The sequence below is a fragment of the Poecilia formosa genome, unplaced genomic scaffold (assembly GCF_000485575.1).
Source record: "Poecilia formosa unplaced genomic scaffold, Poecilia_formosa-5.1.2 Scaffold51, whole genome shotgun sequence".
Lineage (NCBI taxonomy): Eukaryota > Metazoa > Chordata > Actinopteri > Cyprinodontiformes > Poeciliidae > Poecilia > Poecilia formosa.
This window is the reverse complement of record NW_006799990.1, coordinates 563915-581174: the sequence shown is the minus strand read 5'-3', so window position 1 is coordinate 581174 and position 17260 is coordinate 563915. Positions and strand designations below refer to the sequence as shown.

General features: G+C 38.9%; 1 long non-coding RNA gene across 1 annotated transcript; it reads left to right on the top strand.

The window, feature by feature from the left end:
• Window positions 1–3777: 3777 nt before the first annotated feature.
• On the top strand, window positions 3778–9982 carry LOC107836320 (uncharacterized). Its single transcript, XR_001662202.1, has 3 exons — window positions 3778–4014; window positions 7561–7644; window positions 7982–9982. It is a non-coding gene; the product is annotated as an uncharacterized LOC107836320 (long non-coding RNA).
• Window positions 9983–17260: the final 7278 nt, after the last annotated feature.

Genomic DNA, 17260 nt, shown 5'->3' with positions numbered 1-17260 from the left:
TCGTACGATAAAACCTCGAGTTCAAATGTTGCACATACATTGCGTTGTTGTACCTGAAAAGTCAAAATGAATTATTTGATTCGAGCTTCATGCAAAAACACATAAATGCAACCAAAAAACAAAAAACAAAAAAAGCTGATGTGCAGTATGTGTTTTAAGCTGTGAGAAATGATTTCAACTACTGCTTCTGCCTTCTGTTTTGCTTCACTTGTTTATTTAAGTGAAGCCCTAAACACTCTCAAAAAGTTAGCTCTATTGCAAAAGCATATTAGGAGTTTGCATCCCTCACACGAATGCAAGCCAACCTTACCAGGTAATCCAGTTCCTGTTATTTTAGTCCGGTCTACAAACACCACTGTACGCAGGCACATCTGAAGACATTCTCACACAGCATTTAATCTGGATCTCGTCCAAAGTACATTATAACAAGTGACCAGCTTTCAACAGAAGTTAATAAGAATAACAGGTGGCGAAGGAAAGCCAAGGTCCCCAGGCACATTAAGGTAGTTGTTGTTCCTCTGTAGAAGGATGACAAAGATACGCCCGGCTGATGCAAACCTCACACCTGTAAGCCTCGGCTGGAAGAATGTGTTTTTTTCTTTTTCTTTTAGCTCAACACTCACGTATTTGATCATTTACATTAACGACGGAGCATTTTGTATAAAAGAGGAGAAAAAGTGAGAAAATCCAATTGGAAAATGTTATAAAATGTTTTTGTAGTTATTGTTTTTAAGTTAACAAAGTATCTTTTAATGAATCTGATACGGCTCCAGTCTTTATTTTAAGTTATGATAGATTCGGTCATCTATATAAACCTGAACTTTGGTCTCTGTTACTGATGGATGTATAAATAAAATGTTCCTTTTTTTACCAATCTCTGGCTTGTTCTCTTTGACATTTAACCGAAATGTGTCTACTATGAATTTAATCAATATTCAATTAAGATATCTGCCTTTATAACACTTAATCATAACATATTCAGTTACTGTCTCGCTACTCGGTGTATTCCACTTCTGCTCCATTTTCTAAATACTTTGGATGAATAAAGTTTAAATTGAATCAAGTCTGAAAGTAACAACTAGCCTCAAAATCCAACATGGCCACCAGTCACCAGCATAAAATGAACTGAAAGCAACAGAAATCAACTTCTCATTTGCTCTTCAATATGTGAACTTGAAAATATTTCTGAAAGAAAAACATAATGATTCTTAATTTTTCCAGATCCGCTGCTAAAATCTTTTTCCCTCCTCAGAACTTTAGCGATGCGCGTCGCCTCGTCCTGTGATGTGTCGTAACATCCCTAACGATTGTTGTGGCTCACGTTTTCCACCAACGTGGGTTGACTCAGCGCTCCCTATATCGAGCTTGTCGACATGTTTATTGCAAATAAACACAATCAGCACAAAGGTATGTTTACTGCAAGTAAACATTTTGGATTTGTCACAACCTTCAACACAGGTGCAAAAAAAGAAATGGTGGCATTTTTTTATACTATTTATTTGTTTTGAACATGTGATGTCCCTCCGTCAAGTCGAGCCTCGTTACATAAAACCGGTGCAGGAATGTGTTCCATGACATTTGTCTTAATTCCTCAAGGCTTTCTTTATTTATTCAACCATTGTCTCTTAATTCATCTGGTGTGTTTTTAGTTGGCCAATCCCTGCATGCATGAGTAAAAAGAAGGTAGGGAAACATTCTGTCTGGGCAGATCGCGGTTCGAAACCTGGCACACCAACGAACGGCGTCACGGTCACAAAATGGACAAAGGATTTTGGAGGTTTAAAAGAGGCTTTAGCTTCGTGTGATCTCAACAAAGAAGGAAGCTGCCTGTGCACAGAGAAAGCATGATACCTGACAAACATTGTTACCCAATGACTAATTCTGCTGCTTCTATTTTTAATCCGGTAGCCATTATTGTCAAGGTTTATAATCCAGGATGTTATTTGTTCTACAAATTCACTTCTTTTATATAATGTGCAATTCGGTGTGTGCCACATTTGTCCTTAGATCGAGTTTTTCCTGTAATATAGGAGTCCATTAAACAAACACACACACACACACACACACACACACACACACAAATCAGACATCTTGTCAATCAACACACTGCAGCAGTTCGTGTCTAGTAGTGGTCGCAAAGAAAGTCTTATGCAAATGATTAAATTGTAATAATTTTTGTGTTTTATAAACTGTTTACAATCCAAACAGGCTGTGTGGTATTTCCTTTGCGTCAGGTCTGAAATTCAAAATGTAGAGCCTAAAAGTAGAATATTTAATCAAATTGCACAATAGGTACGCTTTTTTTTTTTTTTTTTGCCAGTTGCTTGGACTCTGTCTGACTCATAAAACAAATAGTTCTAATGATACCCAGATCCCAACCCACACAACCCAGTAAGCTTGTTTCTGCTTGAACCAGTTCGGCAGAAGATAAAACACATAAACTAAAGTTAAAAATGTTTTAGAATCTAAATTTATAGCGTCCAGTTTTTGCTGGTACATAGTTTCATATCCTGGCACGCAGATATTTGCATTTTCTCTTAAATTCACTTAATAAATGAATAAAAAGCCATGACATAGAATTTGGACCAGGCGCATTACAGCAGAGACGTAGACGTAGCGCAGGATTGTTGTTTCATGTTATTTAATTGCATCATAATTGGACGTTCTGTCATATTTGCTTCTCAGAATCATTTGTTTCCCGTTCTTCATGACAAACGCTATATAAATTTAATTTGCACTGTGAGGTTGTGTGTTTTTTACCATCGTCCCTGGAAGTATGTGGGTGTATAAAAAAAAAACTAACATGCAACCCAGCGCTTCATCAGTGGTAATAGTATAATTGGCTGGCGGTTTTTCTCTTCATGTGGCCTACATCGGGTGATGTTATCTTCAAACCGCCGGCGCCAAACCAATAGAACGTTAAGACAACAAAATAAAAAAAGGGAGGAAAAAAAACTTAACTGTTACTAGCAACCTAGTTTCCAACAAAATGTGTGGTCTCTTAATGAAGCAAGAAGCTCTGGAATAAGGACGGCAGGAATTGCTCTCGCTGTTTGTGTGTTTGAGAGAAGTACAATAGATAACCTACATTTAACTGCAAAGACCACAAGTCATTGGGGATCATGCTGGAGTAAAACGTCTAAGATTTAACTCGCTATGTCAGGGAGGAACACACTGGATATGGAAACCGTTCACACACCCTGCTGAAAAATGTTAGGCTTTTTTGGTTTGGGAAAAAAAAAAAACAACCCTGAAATAATCAATAACTTCATCAATCACAAAAAAAAGAAAAAAATCTACAAACACAGGTTAAGAATATATATGGTTATTTATACTCACTATTATTTAATGGCAAGCGTGTAACCAAGGAGCATAAGTGTCTAAATTAGATTGAGAAGGACTTTAAGATATGGTATTTGTGCACAGTTAATCTACATGATTTTTCATTTGTAACATTTCTTTCCCCTCCTGACTCATGTTTTTGTTGTAGTTAGGCGCCAGCAAGTATAAAGCTGTAATTAATTTTTTTGTGTGTGTGTGTGTCTGTGTGTCTTAAACAGTGCTACTAGTGTGTGATGTTAAAAGTGGAAAAAAGGTTTTCAGGTGATTATCATTAGCATTTGCATAAACGTGACATTTACATACTTCTGTGAACCATTAGGAAGATACATCATCTCTGTCGCGTACGGAGGAAAAACAACTCAAAGTGATTTATTTACCACGACAAGATAATTGTATAATAGACTAGAACATTTTTTTTATTTTATTTTAACCCAACGACTTGAGAACAGCAAACAACCATTCCAGGAGTTAAACCACAACCAACATGTCGTCATCACATGCAGGCGAGTTTGATATTTGCGTGGGAGACGAGCTGAGTGGTACGAAGCCTTGTGTTGAGCCTGTTGCTACTGAATGCAACGCGGCTGACCGAGCGCCAAGTAAAGCAGAAAACCTGCGTCGTCCGTCATCCAAAAGCAGAGAGGCTTTTTGTTCCAGTCGGAGCCGCAGTCAGTAAGTGGATGACAGAACGGCGCCCTCTGCGTTCCCTGTGCTTTTTTTTTTTTTTTTGAAGTATGCGTGTTGCCAAAACAATTAGACGTGTTAAAGCAGGTACTTTGTTATATCATCAGCTTCCATCATGGTGACAGGTACATGCAGTCTTAAAAAGCCTCATGGGTGTCGGGTCATTTCATGCTCTGGTAGATGCCTTGTTCAGACAGATGATTTTGTCTTTTTTTTGTTGTTGTTGTTCATTTTTATTTTTAAATGGTGCAATGGCTTAAACAGGCATTCAGCTTCTATGCACCACAAATCTGGAACAAACCTCCAGAAAACTGAGTTCCTTTAAATCAAGACTAAATACCCAGTAGATTTTTAAAAATGATAAATGACACATTAATCGACATTTTTGACTAAATGTTAAGCCTCAGCTGCTGACTGTGTGTTGTATGTTTGTGTTTTTGTGGTGTTGAAAAGCCTCGTTGCTGAAATGTCCTGTACAAAAAAATTGATTGATTGATTGATTGATAATACCCATCAAAGATACAAAAAGCCCCAGCAATAAATAAGTTATATCTTCTGTTTTGTCATTACGAAGGAGAGCTGGTTAACCAACGGGGGAAAAAGAGAATGTATGTAAAGCAGGGCAAAAAGAATTAAAGGATAAATAAAGACAGAACTTCCTTGGTAAAATAATGAAAACACCAGTGGCCGCGTGGGACATTTCTGGAAGAGACGTTCCTCCGAATGTTGTTTCCACTAATCTGTGGTGGACAGGCTGGACAGTGCAGAGGTTCACCCTGAGATAATGCTTTTCTCTAACGGAAATACCACAGGCCGGAGTCAGATAAGAGCTGTGAGGAGCTGTCCGGTCCTCTGACTTCTTCTGTGTGGATGAGGAGATAAGACGCACAAGCTCACTGGGGAAACCAAGCAAAATGGAGGAAACTCTTTCCCTGAACAGGCCGACGCTTTTCTTACCTATGCAGTCGTGGCGTGTTTGAGAATTGTTTTCCTGAAGACGAAAGAGAGGGATGGGGGGGAAACCACGGTGAGTTGGAGGTTCCTACAAGAAACAAGTTAGGAAATTTAAAGATGATGGGTGTTTTTTTTTTCTTTTTACAAAATTAAAAATAAATAAATATAAAATATGGGAACTGGGGAAAAAATCTTACAAATTTAAGTGGAAAGGAAACGAAATTCAAAATAAGACAAATTGCTAAGATGGTTTGTCAGTCCGTGGTGGGCAACTTTATTTAAAAATATGAAATATATATATTTTCTCTATCGTCTCACAATAAGGGTTTCAGCTACTACACATGGAAATATTTAGACCCACCAGTTGATTGTCCTTGAAATCACCTTTATTTTGTATTATTTACTCCTGAGCTCTTGTTTCTCTTCAATCCTTTGTTTGATTATTCTCACCTGAGGTTATGGCCAGTTCCTTTTATATTCATATTCCTCATTACCTTTCTAATATATTTATCTGGTTTTAATCTGAACAGTAAGTTCAACTCCTCGTACGATCCTGGTTGGAAGAGTTAAGCTTCCACGACTACTTCACCGGATTCTTCAGTGAAATTGTTTTAGTTGTATTGTTTTGCTACATTTTATAATATGCTTGTCTACTTTGGACATCTGTGTAAAAATGTTTTGTATCAAAACAGTGAGAACAGAGGAATTTCATTCAACAGCCGGGACATAAATGGTTAACTAAGATGGCAGATTCACCTGACTTCTCCTCGGTTTCAGTCGAAATGTCACTGGCGTGTACATACCTGGATCAAAATACAAAAAAAATGTAAAGGAATATCTAGTTTATACTATTGATTTTATTTTCCTCTTTACTCACTTCCTCTTGATGTGTGAATTTTTCTTAGTCCACAATCATTTTCCTGTTTAGTTATGTCTTTAAAGATTCATGACGAGAACAGAAGTCAAATCTAGCTCCCAGGATACAAATAGTTTAGTTTCCATCACAATTCACACATTTACTATCTGAGTGAATTTAGGTAAAAGTCATGCGTGATTGTAATCTTTTTTTAGTGATTGTTTACCTGCAGTGAGTTAGTGTTGTGCACATGTAGTCATTTTCACTTTGGTTTGTTTTGTGCTATCCGGCTTGTTGAAACAAAGGTTTGAGGCAGGCAAACAGCGGTTATCTGCAGCGGACCCCATTAGCTCTCCAAAATGTGACAGGAGAGCGGGGGCGGGCGGCGAGGCGCATACGATGACAAATTAGAGAGGGGGAGAAAACTTGTCAGCCTGACTTGAAAAGCCCAAAGATGAATGCGCTGGAGCTAAGCCCTGCGCCAAACATCCAGAGACCACCTTCGGGTTTCCGTGAGACATTTAGGAATTAGTCTGTCAGTACGTCGCTTTCCAGAAAACTGCGCCATTAAGCGTACATAATGATTAATTAAGACTATAAATGCCGGCTTTCTTGAGAAAAACAAACAAATTAAGAGGGTTAAATACGCAAAGCGACGGTCTTGTTCGCTGAGCGGCTGCACGGCTTTCTCGTGATGACGGATACGTCTTCGACTTGTTGTGCCCCAACAAAGCGGGTTTAAGATTACAGGCCTTTAAAGTGGTACGCAGTTACTCTCATCTATTTATCTCGTGTGAAATTAGGTTTACATTGATCTTGTATCTTTCTGCTGTGTTTGCTGGCTTAAAATGCCAAGTTTACTCCTCATAACCCAGACAACAGGATTACCAACACAATTCCTTATCAAAGAAAGAGCAGTTTGCAGGTGCTGATTTTTTTAATTTTTTTTTTTATTTTTATTATATCACTCATATAATCTGGATTTTTATTTTGTAACTTTTCTTTTATAACCTGAAGTATGTTTGAAACAACAGAGGCTGAAACAAGGGGGATACTAATTTTAGCGACAGGTAAAAATGCTGTGCAGACACATCCTGGTTCTGCAACACAACCTCTTCTATGACACTTAGGTTCTCTGTCAACAGCTGCTTGATATGATAAATAGAAAACCATTAGTCAAGATATTAAAATCATTAAATCTTCCCGGTACTATGTAGGACATCCCTAATGACTAAAGTAATTTGAAAATGATCACCCAACCAAAATAATCTGCGAGAATAAGGAGGACGTTTCCAAAAGAGGAGAAATGTTGAGTGTCATCTACATGTGGATGTGTTTTATCAAAGGTAACTTCTCTTACTTTTCTTGCTTCTCAAATAGTGTCGAGGATGTTTGACTCATCCATAAAGTTTCTAAACCTTTGAACTGAGATTCGCTAAACTGGAATAAGACCTGTTGCTCTCCATTTGACAACTGCTGACGAGGCGTAAAAATCTACATTTCTGTCAAATTTGACACGTTTCAGTTCTTTGCTGTGCATCGACCCAGATTGTAACCACATTTCTCTGTTTTTAAACATCATACTGCTTTTCCTCAAGCAAATTACATCTGTCAAAGAAAAATGCAATTGATCAAAAATGGTGTCTGGTTTGTACATAATTCTGACACAATTGTCCTTACTCGACCTGAATACACACTCCGTCTACCTCCTCTTGTTTTCACAGCCCCGCCAGACCCATTTCCCTCCAAAACTCCCATCACTTTATCGGGAACAAAGAACAAGAATCAGTTTTTGACCCCCTGGAAATGTAAGATTTAGCTCACTCACAATGCAAATTTGTGTTTATTTTAGTTCCCTTTTTCTAGAAAGTTTGTCTAAAAGTTTGAACATTGTTTTTGTTTTGTTTTTTTGTCACTGGGTGAAATACGGTATTTGAACTCTTTGTTGACAGCCACAGCAGTAGGACTCTTCACGGTCAGCAAGGACACATTTTGTAGTCTACTTGGCTAAACAAAAAAAAATCTCTAAATTCTCCAAGATTTTTCACTGCCACTTGTTAACTCAAGACTTCATGTCTCTCCGTGGATTCCTCTTGGATGGATGTAACTTCATTAAATTAATCTTACTCTCCTTTGCTGCCTCAGGGTTACGTTTTGAGGCATGTGTGTGGGATTGTCACGCTGGAGTCTTCACCATGATTCATCTTGTGGCTGCGGGAAGAACAGTTTATGCCACACGGACCGGTTCATTGGTCTTCAGGAGCTATAAAGTCATCAGAGAACCACCCTGAAGTACTCAGATGTTTACAGGCCGGCTTCAGGCAGGTCTGTGCCTGCGTCTCTTATAACAGCATTAATTGCATCCATCACAGCGTTGCGTGTTGCCAGTGTTGTCATGGTTGCCACAGTCCCAACTGCCTTTGGATCATTAACAAGCTCCTGTCTTCTTTCTGGTCAAACACGCCAACAGTGTTTACCTCTTAGCGAGCCTCTTGCTAATTGTCTTGTTGCTCATTTCAGACGTACAGGGGAAAAACATACTCTGCTTCAAATTCATTACAAGTAAAAGTCAAGAGTTTCTGTAATTCATTGACTGGTTGTTTTCCGTATGCCACGTGGGTTCAGGAATCTGAAATCCTAGATTTAGTGTTGATTTTTTTCAAATGCTTATTTCACTCAATGACACGCAGATCGGTTCATTGGCCTCATGGATCGTTGCTTGAAGCAGCGCTGCAGAAGGCCTGCTAACAGCGCGTGGTGCTGGAACATGAAGCTGGCGCAGATTAACAGTGTGTAAGGCCTTGTTGCACATATTCTCATCATTATCATTTTCACAATAATGGATCAAACCTCAGCTCTTTATCAGTCTCCCACTTTGAGCCATGAGTCAAATCCAAACCTGAATAAGTCGATATGTTTACGTAACAATACATTTTTTTTTTTAAAAATCGATCAAACAGACACAGAACATAAATGGCAGAGAATCTATCAGATTGCACATGCTGGATCCTTGCCTGTTCAAAGCATGATCTCTCTCTCTGTTTCTCTTTCTCTTTTTTTCTTCTCTCTCTCTCTCTCTCTCTCTCTTTGAAGGAGGCCCTGCGGCTATTCAGAGCTTTAATCTCATAATGGCTTCAATAACAGCAACCTTATCTTTGTGACAGCTATTTCAAAGGCCTGGCAGGTTTGATGTACTGTACACCACAATGCACACTAACAGCACAACACAGACCCAGGGGAATACATTATGAAATGCCTTTTGTCAGAGGAAATTAGGAGGGAGAGAGGATGGGGGTAGGGGGAATAAAACTGGTAAAAAGGGTCGGATTTTCATAAAAAAGAAAATCGTGATTGGTGCGAAGCTTGTAACCCGAAGAAAGACGAAGCTGCATGACGGTTGCTGCTTTGCCAGGAGGTTAGTTTGCCAAAAATAATTAGTGAGTTAAAGCAATTAATTCAAATTTTTTGTGTGTGTTCGTTTAAGCCACAAAAGATCGTTGTTAAGGAATTTGTGTTGAATCACAACCCACCTTTATATTGAACTTCTGAAGAAGAAACCAGAATTGAATTTAACGTGATAAAATCTGTATATAAAATTTGAACAAAGATGCGATGCCTTTCTTACTTGTAACACACATGCAAATAGGCCTGTCACACTAATCAATAAATCAATTAATCACATGATAAGTTAAAACAAACTCGATCATTTTCACTTGTGTAATTTATTGTTTTTTTGTCTTTTTATTACCAAAAACCAGGTGATAAAAGCATCAAGTCTGGTCTCAACTGGCCCTTATTTTGAAGGACAGTTTTGTTTACAGACACTTCAGTGTCCATTTCATGTGTTTCTCTTTTGTGTATTTATTTTTGGATATTTAAAATGTCTTCCAGTTCAGGTGGTAAATGTTGATCACAATTTAAAGCTTATGGATCTGTAAAGTGCATTCCCTGCATTATTATTCTTACTTGAAAATAGTCTCAAAACAACAATAAATGTCATTTATCACAATAACGTCTGGCACATTTTATCATCCAGCAAAATTTGTTGTGCTACGTGCAATGTTACATGTGTGTAACTGCTGCTTCATCTGAATTTATTACATTTGTGTGCGATGATGGAACCACTAAAGCTTTTATGACAAACCCTCGCTCTTTTTACTGCTTTCTGGAGATGACAGAGAGGAAGAACCTCAGCTCTCTGCCAGAGTTTTGAATTGAAAAATGAGATGTGAAGCCAGATCCCGACCATAACGCCCAACGTGTTACTGGTGTTACTGGTCTGTTGTTCTGCCTAAACCTGTCCCTGCACCAGAGGCACAGAGAGAAGCACAGGATTGGATTTTATTGAGTTGATCACAAATTCCACCATTAAAAGCAAAAGTCTGGTGAGGCAAATAACTATTATTCCCGTTTCTGATGCAACATTCTGCATGAATTCCGAGGGTCCTGGCACTTGACGTGCGGTACTTTGATGCCTCCTGCCGTTAGACGTTGCTGTAGATTGAAGGCACGTGCTCTTGGCAACTGCAGAGTTTCTTCTTTGTTCTTGTTTCCTCAAGAACAAAGTGGCCTACCGCACCAGAGAAGTTGCAGACAAACAGCTCGAGCAGCACAGGGAGTACTGAATGTTGACCCGGCAGACTAAGCATGAGCGCGATGCGCCAGAACAAGCCCGATCCACGGCGCCGCTCCACCCTGCAGTTCACAGGACCCAGAGTGTTGTAGTAACTACCTATATTTACTCAGTTATATTTACCTGAGTAACGTTTTTGGAAAAGAAAAAAAAATAAAGTACTTTTAGGAGTATTTTTACCACGCTGTACTTTTTACTTTTACTTGGGTAATTTAACAGTTTTCAACTGTTTTAGGGTAATTTTGATGAGCTGAATCCAAAACTCACATTGGTTTTGCTCAGTCAGGTCAACTTTCTGCAGCATGGATGCAACATGAGCATCAAACTGCATGACTTGTTCTCACATATGAATCAGTTTATTGATAATGTGGGATCAATGAGTGATGAGCAGGAGGAAAAAGGATGTCACTTTTGGATTGAGCATTACAAAATAGTGCTAACAAAGTTGGAAAAAAACATTGACAACTTCCAAAAAAAACTTTGTAACCCAGTGTATTATGATCAGTTCCTCAGCACCTGAGTAGAATTTTTACCAAATACTTATTTTTACTCTTACTTCAGTAATTTCTTGGACGACTACCTTTTACTTTTACTTGAGCACAGATGTACTCTACCTACATCTGCTCAGGGCCGATGTGGCGTCCCAGTGCCAAACATTGCAGAAGCAGCGTCAGAGAGTCCTATATAACACGTGTTCAGTTCCTTTACTATCACGTAACATCAACGCAAAGCCTTTTAGAATCGGTTTGCAGTTTAAAATTGGAAAACCTTTCGTACGCAAGTAGAACAAAAATGTCCCTCCGTGTTCTATGGGATTCACTCCTCGCCCCTCCTCCACTAAAGGCAGAGACTCCCGGCCCGGTCCCAGTCACTCATCCCGCTCGGCTCCCCTTTGTCTCCGCTGGACGGGGGGATTGAAGAGCGTAATTGGCCGAGCCCGCTCAGGTGAAAGCAGGCCTCTTGACTGGGGACACAAAACCATCTCTCTGTGTGTTGTCTGCAGTAACTGCAAGGTCAAAAGGACACTCCACATTGGGGGACTCACACACTACACACACACACACACGCACACACGCAAACACTCACATAAAATACTCCTCATTCATCCTCCAGCCCCCAACAATTGGTGCAGCTACCTGGGAAAGGTAATTATTTGCTCTCATGTCCATCTTCTGGTTTCCACGAGATTTAGCTGTCTGATCTGAAAGAAACCAGATCAGAGCCCCATTAGTGTTGGAGAGGTTTTGGTCTTTTTGATTTTTTTAAATGTTAACTTTTTAAACAAATTTATCTATCTGCATGTTCGTCAAATAAAGATGGTCTGTTTGTGCGTGGCTCGCTTTAGGAAACTTCTCTCTGCTTTTTTAAGAGGTTTGATAGCAGAATGTTGCGGCTGCAGGCAGGTTTTGTAGAGGATAAACCCCTTCAGACATGCAGATATTTACGTTTCACTGTTCAAAAGTAAACTTTTGAAATCCGACAGTCGTGTTGCGGAGAACTAAAAGTCGAGTAAAGTGCAGCAGTGCTGCTCCGGTTCCTCTCCAGCGTTGTTCCAGTGACATGTCATTTCCACGGTTTTGTGAGTAAGCTTTAAAAAATGGGGCACTACCCTTTGTGTGCTCATCGTTCCCCACAGCACCACATGTCCGGATTCCTTGGAATACCAAGCACAAAACAAGTTACGTATGTCAGCAAAGGCATTGGCGGCATTTGTGAAATTTTTCCATCTCTGACTGGATGTTTCATAGTTTTATGGAAAGATGTGCAAAGCGCCAATAAACTCTTGTGGTTCTTTAGTCTAAATATTTGCCTGATTTGGGAGACAAATAATAAACAGTTTTTTCTGAAAATCCACATCAAACTTTACAGCAACCCTTTACCAGTACGCAAATTACATCCTAAAAAGTCGACTCATCGTGCCTGAGGATAACCAAATCCTTTAATTCGGGATGGATCATTACTTCATACAAAACAATTTGATTTTTTTTTTTAAACACATAAAATTAAAAAAATGAGCTCAATCACTTAGAATACAGGATGATATGGATGGCTAGTGCCATTGAAGAAAAAGTTGCCCCTTGTGCCTGGAAACTATTTCTGAGTTGATTTGTTCATGTTTTCAATTGTTATACTTTTCTGACAAAAGCAATTGGATTTTGATTGCAAATCTTCGGTTCTCACGTCCTTAAAGGAAGGAAAGCAGGCCCACAGCACCACAAATCCTCTACTGTGCTTGAAGGTTGTGATGATGTGCTGCTCCACTTATTCATCACTCCACTCTAGACTGGATTGTCAGTGAAAGCAGGAGATTTTGAGCCTGATGACCTAATACATCATCATATCAGATGACTGTTGGATTAGATGAGACATTAAACCGTTGAAAAAAGAACAAATATCTATATTTGAATGCTGTTTAAACACTGTTATCAGAGATGCCCTGATAACAGTGAAGGGTGTTTTATTATTCTTTATTAACTTGAGCAGGAATGAAAGAATATTGCTTATTTTCCAGGGAGGGACCAGCATGTTGTTTCAGCGTTCTAACGTGGTTCGTGTCATTTTGAATACAGAAATCAAGCAGATTTCAGATACTATTCCAAAGCTAAATGCATTTTTAAACCCGGCTGATCTATTCAGCATGTTGAACAGCTGCGAAAAGAACAAAGATGAAGAAATACAAAAACAAATACATTTTGGCGTCTGTGAATCAGAGAGATATTCTGCTCTTAGCTGAACAACGTCTTACACGGTGGAACCGATAATATCAGATAATAAATAAATAAACTGTATCTATTTTCTCAATTTTTCCTGATGTGTTATTTCTTTGCCCTATTTGTCTGTTTAGTTTGTTACTTTTAGAAATTGCAGAGTACTCATTAGCTTTGATCAAAATTTAGCTTTATAGTTTTAATATCGGAGCAAGACCTAGAGAAAGTTCTGATAGTTTACAAATCTAGAACAAACTTACAAAGTTCCATTTACTTAACAACCAAGAACAAGAATCAAACATGGAGAACCAACATTTAGCTTTATAAATGGGTTCTTATATTTAAGAACCCAACCCAGAACAACTGGAACCAACATTTAGTTTTATACTCACAAATCTTACCAAACATGGAGAACCAACATCTAGTTTCATCAGAACAAGAATCCAGAGAAATCCCTACTAGTTTATAATTTATTGTCGACTTATTCTTATTTTTACATGCCAAACCAATATATGTAGGTTTATACTTTCACCTTTTTGTCTTTCTTTTGGTTTTCTTGTTTGCATTTCCTTCTAATACATGTGAAGCACTTTGAACTGCCTTGTTGCTGAAAATGTCCTATATAAATAAAATTACCTCACCTTACCTCAAACTTCAGCAAGCAGTAAGAAGCAAAAAACCTACCAAAGTCTTGAAAAGGTAAAACTTTTCCTTCACAGATTTATGGCCAGCATGGGTGGCCCCATCTGGAAATGTCAGTGCTCCACACTGACACTGAATACGTGGTGTTATGCACAATACATCACCCTTTGGCCTCCCACTCACCCACGCTGTGCTCTGGGTGTCTTTAGTTTCTCCATGGCCCATGACAGAAAGGCAAAGAAATGAGGTATTTGAGAGAGCACTACGTCATTTGACGTCCATCACAAATATTTGATTTTCTGCTGATTGCTGCACTCATGACTTTGTTCAACTTGAATGGGCTGGATGAATCGGTGTCAGTGAAATCAGGAGCTTTTGAGCCCCGATGTGATGCATGCGCCCCGTGACACCCCGTCCCCCGCACAACATGTACCGAGATATTTGGTCTCGCAGGGACGCCGACATTCCTCTCGTTCTGGTCTGATGCCAACAACGCTGATACGCCAAGATCGAAACTCTAAGCAACTACACGAGAACCATTGTACGTTGAGAGACAAAATATCGAGCATCATGTGTTTTCTTTTCTGTTTTTTTTTTTTTTTTTACAAAACCACAACAATGGAGCTGATTTTGCCCCTTTGTCACGCATCAGCATAGAATATCAGGAAGGTTGCACAGCATGGCCACTGAAAAACAAGCAAAGTAGAGCAGCCCTTTTAAGATGCTCACACTTAGTGCAAAAGAGAGCAAAGCCAACATTTGCCCACAGATCACTGCAGTGAAAAAGTATTTGTAGACTTTTTGGGGGGAGTCAAACTTGATGATTCAGATCAAACAAAGATAATCTGAGTAAATGCAATTTGCATCTACATCATAGATGACATCTAGTATTGATGCCATATTGAATAATGACAATATCTGAAAATGTACTTGCCTCGTAAACTTTAAATGGCTGCAACAGCGTTGATAACAGGCAGGAGGGCGTCTCGGGCAACTACAAAACCTCTCTTTTTGTGTGTGTGTTTTCTGCAGGAGAAACAAAGTCCACTTGATTTTTATTTATTTTTTGTCAAAATGACAAAGATTTCCTAGTAGAGATGGGTCAGTCAATTAGAGCGAGTCATTCAGGTCTTAGTGAAACAACGAAACCTCAAAACTATCAAGCTACCACAGCTACGTTTGAGCAACAGTATGATGTTCTGTTTCTGCAGCGCTGTTAGAGTTTTGTGTCAGATGACGGTACACGATAAATTGGTGTGTTTTTCCATTCTCTCACCCTGACTCTATAGTTTTGTAGAAAATCTTGTCAATCAATAAATCAATTTTATTTGCATAGCACATTTTAACAACAGGGCACCTCAAAATGCTTTACATCATAAAAACACAGAAATACAAAGTCATAGAGCAGAGAGTCAACAATTGAAACATTACATTTAGTCAAGTCCCTTAATTTTTCATTGATTATGTTTCAAAAGCAACTCTAAGCAACTTTGAACTTGTGATTTAATTACAGCTACAGATCTTTTTTTGGGGGGGGGTATGTTTATGCTAGCTTGCACATTTGGAATAAACTTATTCCCCATTCTTTCTTTGCAAAATATATTAAGTGCTGTCAGGTTGACAATAAATTACAGTCAAATAGTTGTGTATGTGCATATGTGTGTTTTGTCATTGTTACATGAGCAATGATTTCCAATCATGTTGCATTTCTTTGTAAGTCTCGTAGCTCCACCCTCTTTAATGTTTCATAACAAGTTGTTTTATGACACGTAAAAGAGCACTGCCCTTGTAAACACATAGACACACACACACACACACACACACACACACACACACACACACAACAGGTGGGGCAGGTTAAAGGCTCTTCATGTGGTGAGTGAATGCACAGCAGTCAGTGAGCGAGAGGCTCTGGTCAGCACAGAGCAGTGAAACTGAAGCTGAGACGGAGAGAAGAGAGACCGGTTCTTCCAAGTGCGCCTAAATAAAAACGAATAACAATAGTTGGCCTTTAAGTTGGTCTTTTTGTTATTCAGGCCTGGAACTGCTGTGAAATTTGTGATACCTGTGCCACTTGCATAGAAGTTACAGGGAGCTGAAAAAGTGTGAGGTAAAATGGAAAGTGTCTGTGAGGTGGAATGAAAAGACAAATTATTACAAAACACACTCCAAAAACGACAGATGGATGATGAGCAGGTTACCAGAAACAAAAACACCTATGAATTAACAAGGAAGAACTACAAAAGGCACAGTCACCTGGTTGCATAACTGTGCACACCTTTGAACTAATCTTTTATTGAAGAAAAAATTTTAATGAAGTTTCAGTACACACCTCACATCAGTGATAGCGAATCTGATCATAGTGAAATTGAGTTTAGATTCCTTGATCATTAACTGAAACGATAGTTGCCGAGAGGTTACAAAAGATCCGATTGTCCAAAGGAATCAGTCAGGAGAAGGATGCATATTTGCATTCCAGAAACATTAATTGGTAGACAGTATCAAGAAAATATGTCACGACAGTGACATTGCTAAATCTGTCTGGTCTGTACAAACTGGACAGGCAGGTGGCCAAAAGAAAGACAGCAACATCGACAGAGTTGGAGGAATTTTCTGAAATTACAAACTGTGTCCCTGATGTAACAACAATCTCCTGTATGTTCAATATGTTTAGGTTAACAAAGGTTGAGAGAAGGAAGTCTTGCCTTCCCAAGAAATTAAGATTAAAAAAAATATGTTTCAAAATAACCTACCTAGAAGACAATGAGGATTGAGGGCAAGATGTCCTCACATTATGATAAAGTTAGACAGAATTTAAGAAACAAAGGCATCAACAAAGGCATCAAATGTCCATTAGTCAAGACCTGGCTCCCTGATAAACACCTACGACCCAATACTGAAATTAAATCCAAGAGGTGACTCAACAACAATTAGTTTAAGTGTGTACTCATTTATGGACCTTGGTTATTATCTTGAAAGGTGAGACATCTTATTAACCTCAGAGTAATTAATCGTTGACAAAGCTGCTTTTGGAGCTTTTAAGTAACTACGTGCTCAGGACGTTATCGGCCTTATTCAAGCTCCTAACTACATCTGATCGAGATCAGACAAAATGTTATGTACCTTTGATCTTATTATACTAAAAGTTAATTGCTAATTGCCTTGTAAGCGTTTGATCCTACTTAACTATTGCACCGCTGGAAGCTTAAATAAACCTCTTACGTCCCAGTTGGCTAAACGCAACTTCAAGGCAAGACATTTTTGTCGTGCGTGTTGTTTCCAGAGCTCTCCTTGCTTGAACGGTGACCGTTTGACCCAACAGGCGCTCAACTTTGGCCCCAGGAAGGCGGAATAAAAGATTAGAGTGCAGCTAGTCGTTGCTTTTATTACTCCCCTTTCCCATGATTTTCCTCAGTTTGTGCCTATTTCCTGTCTCCCCTC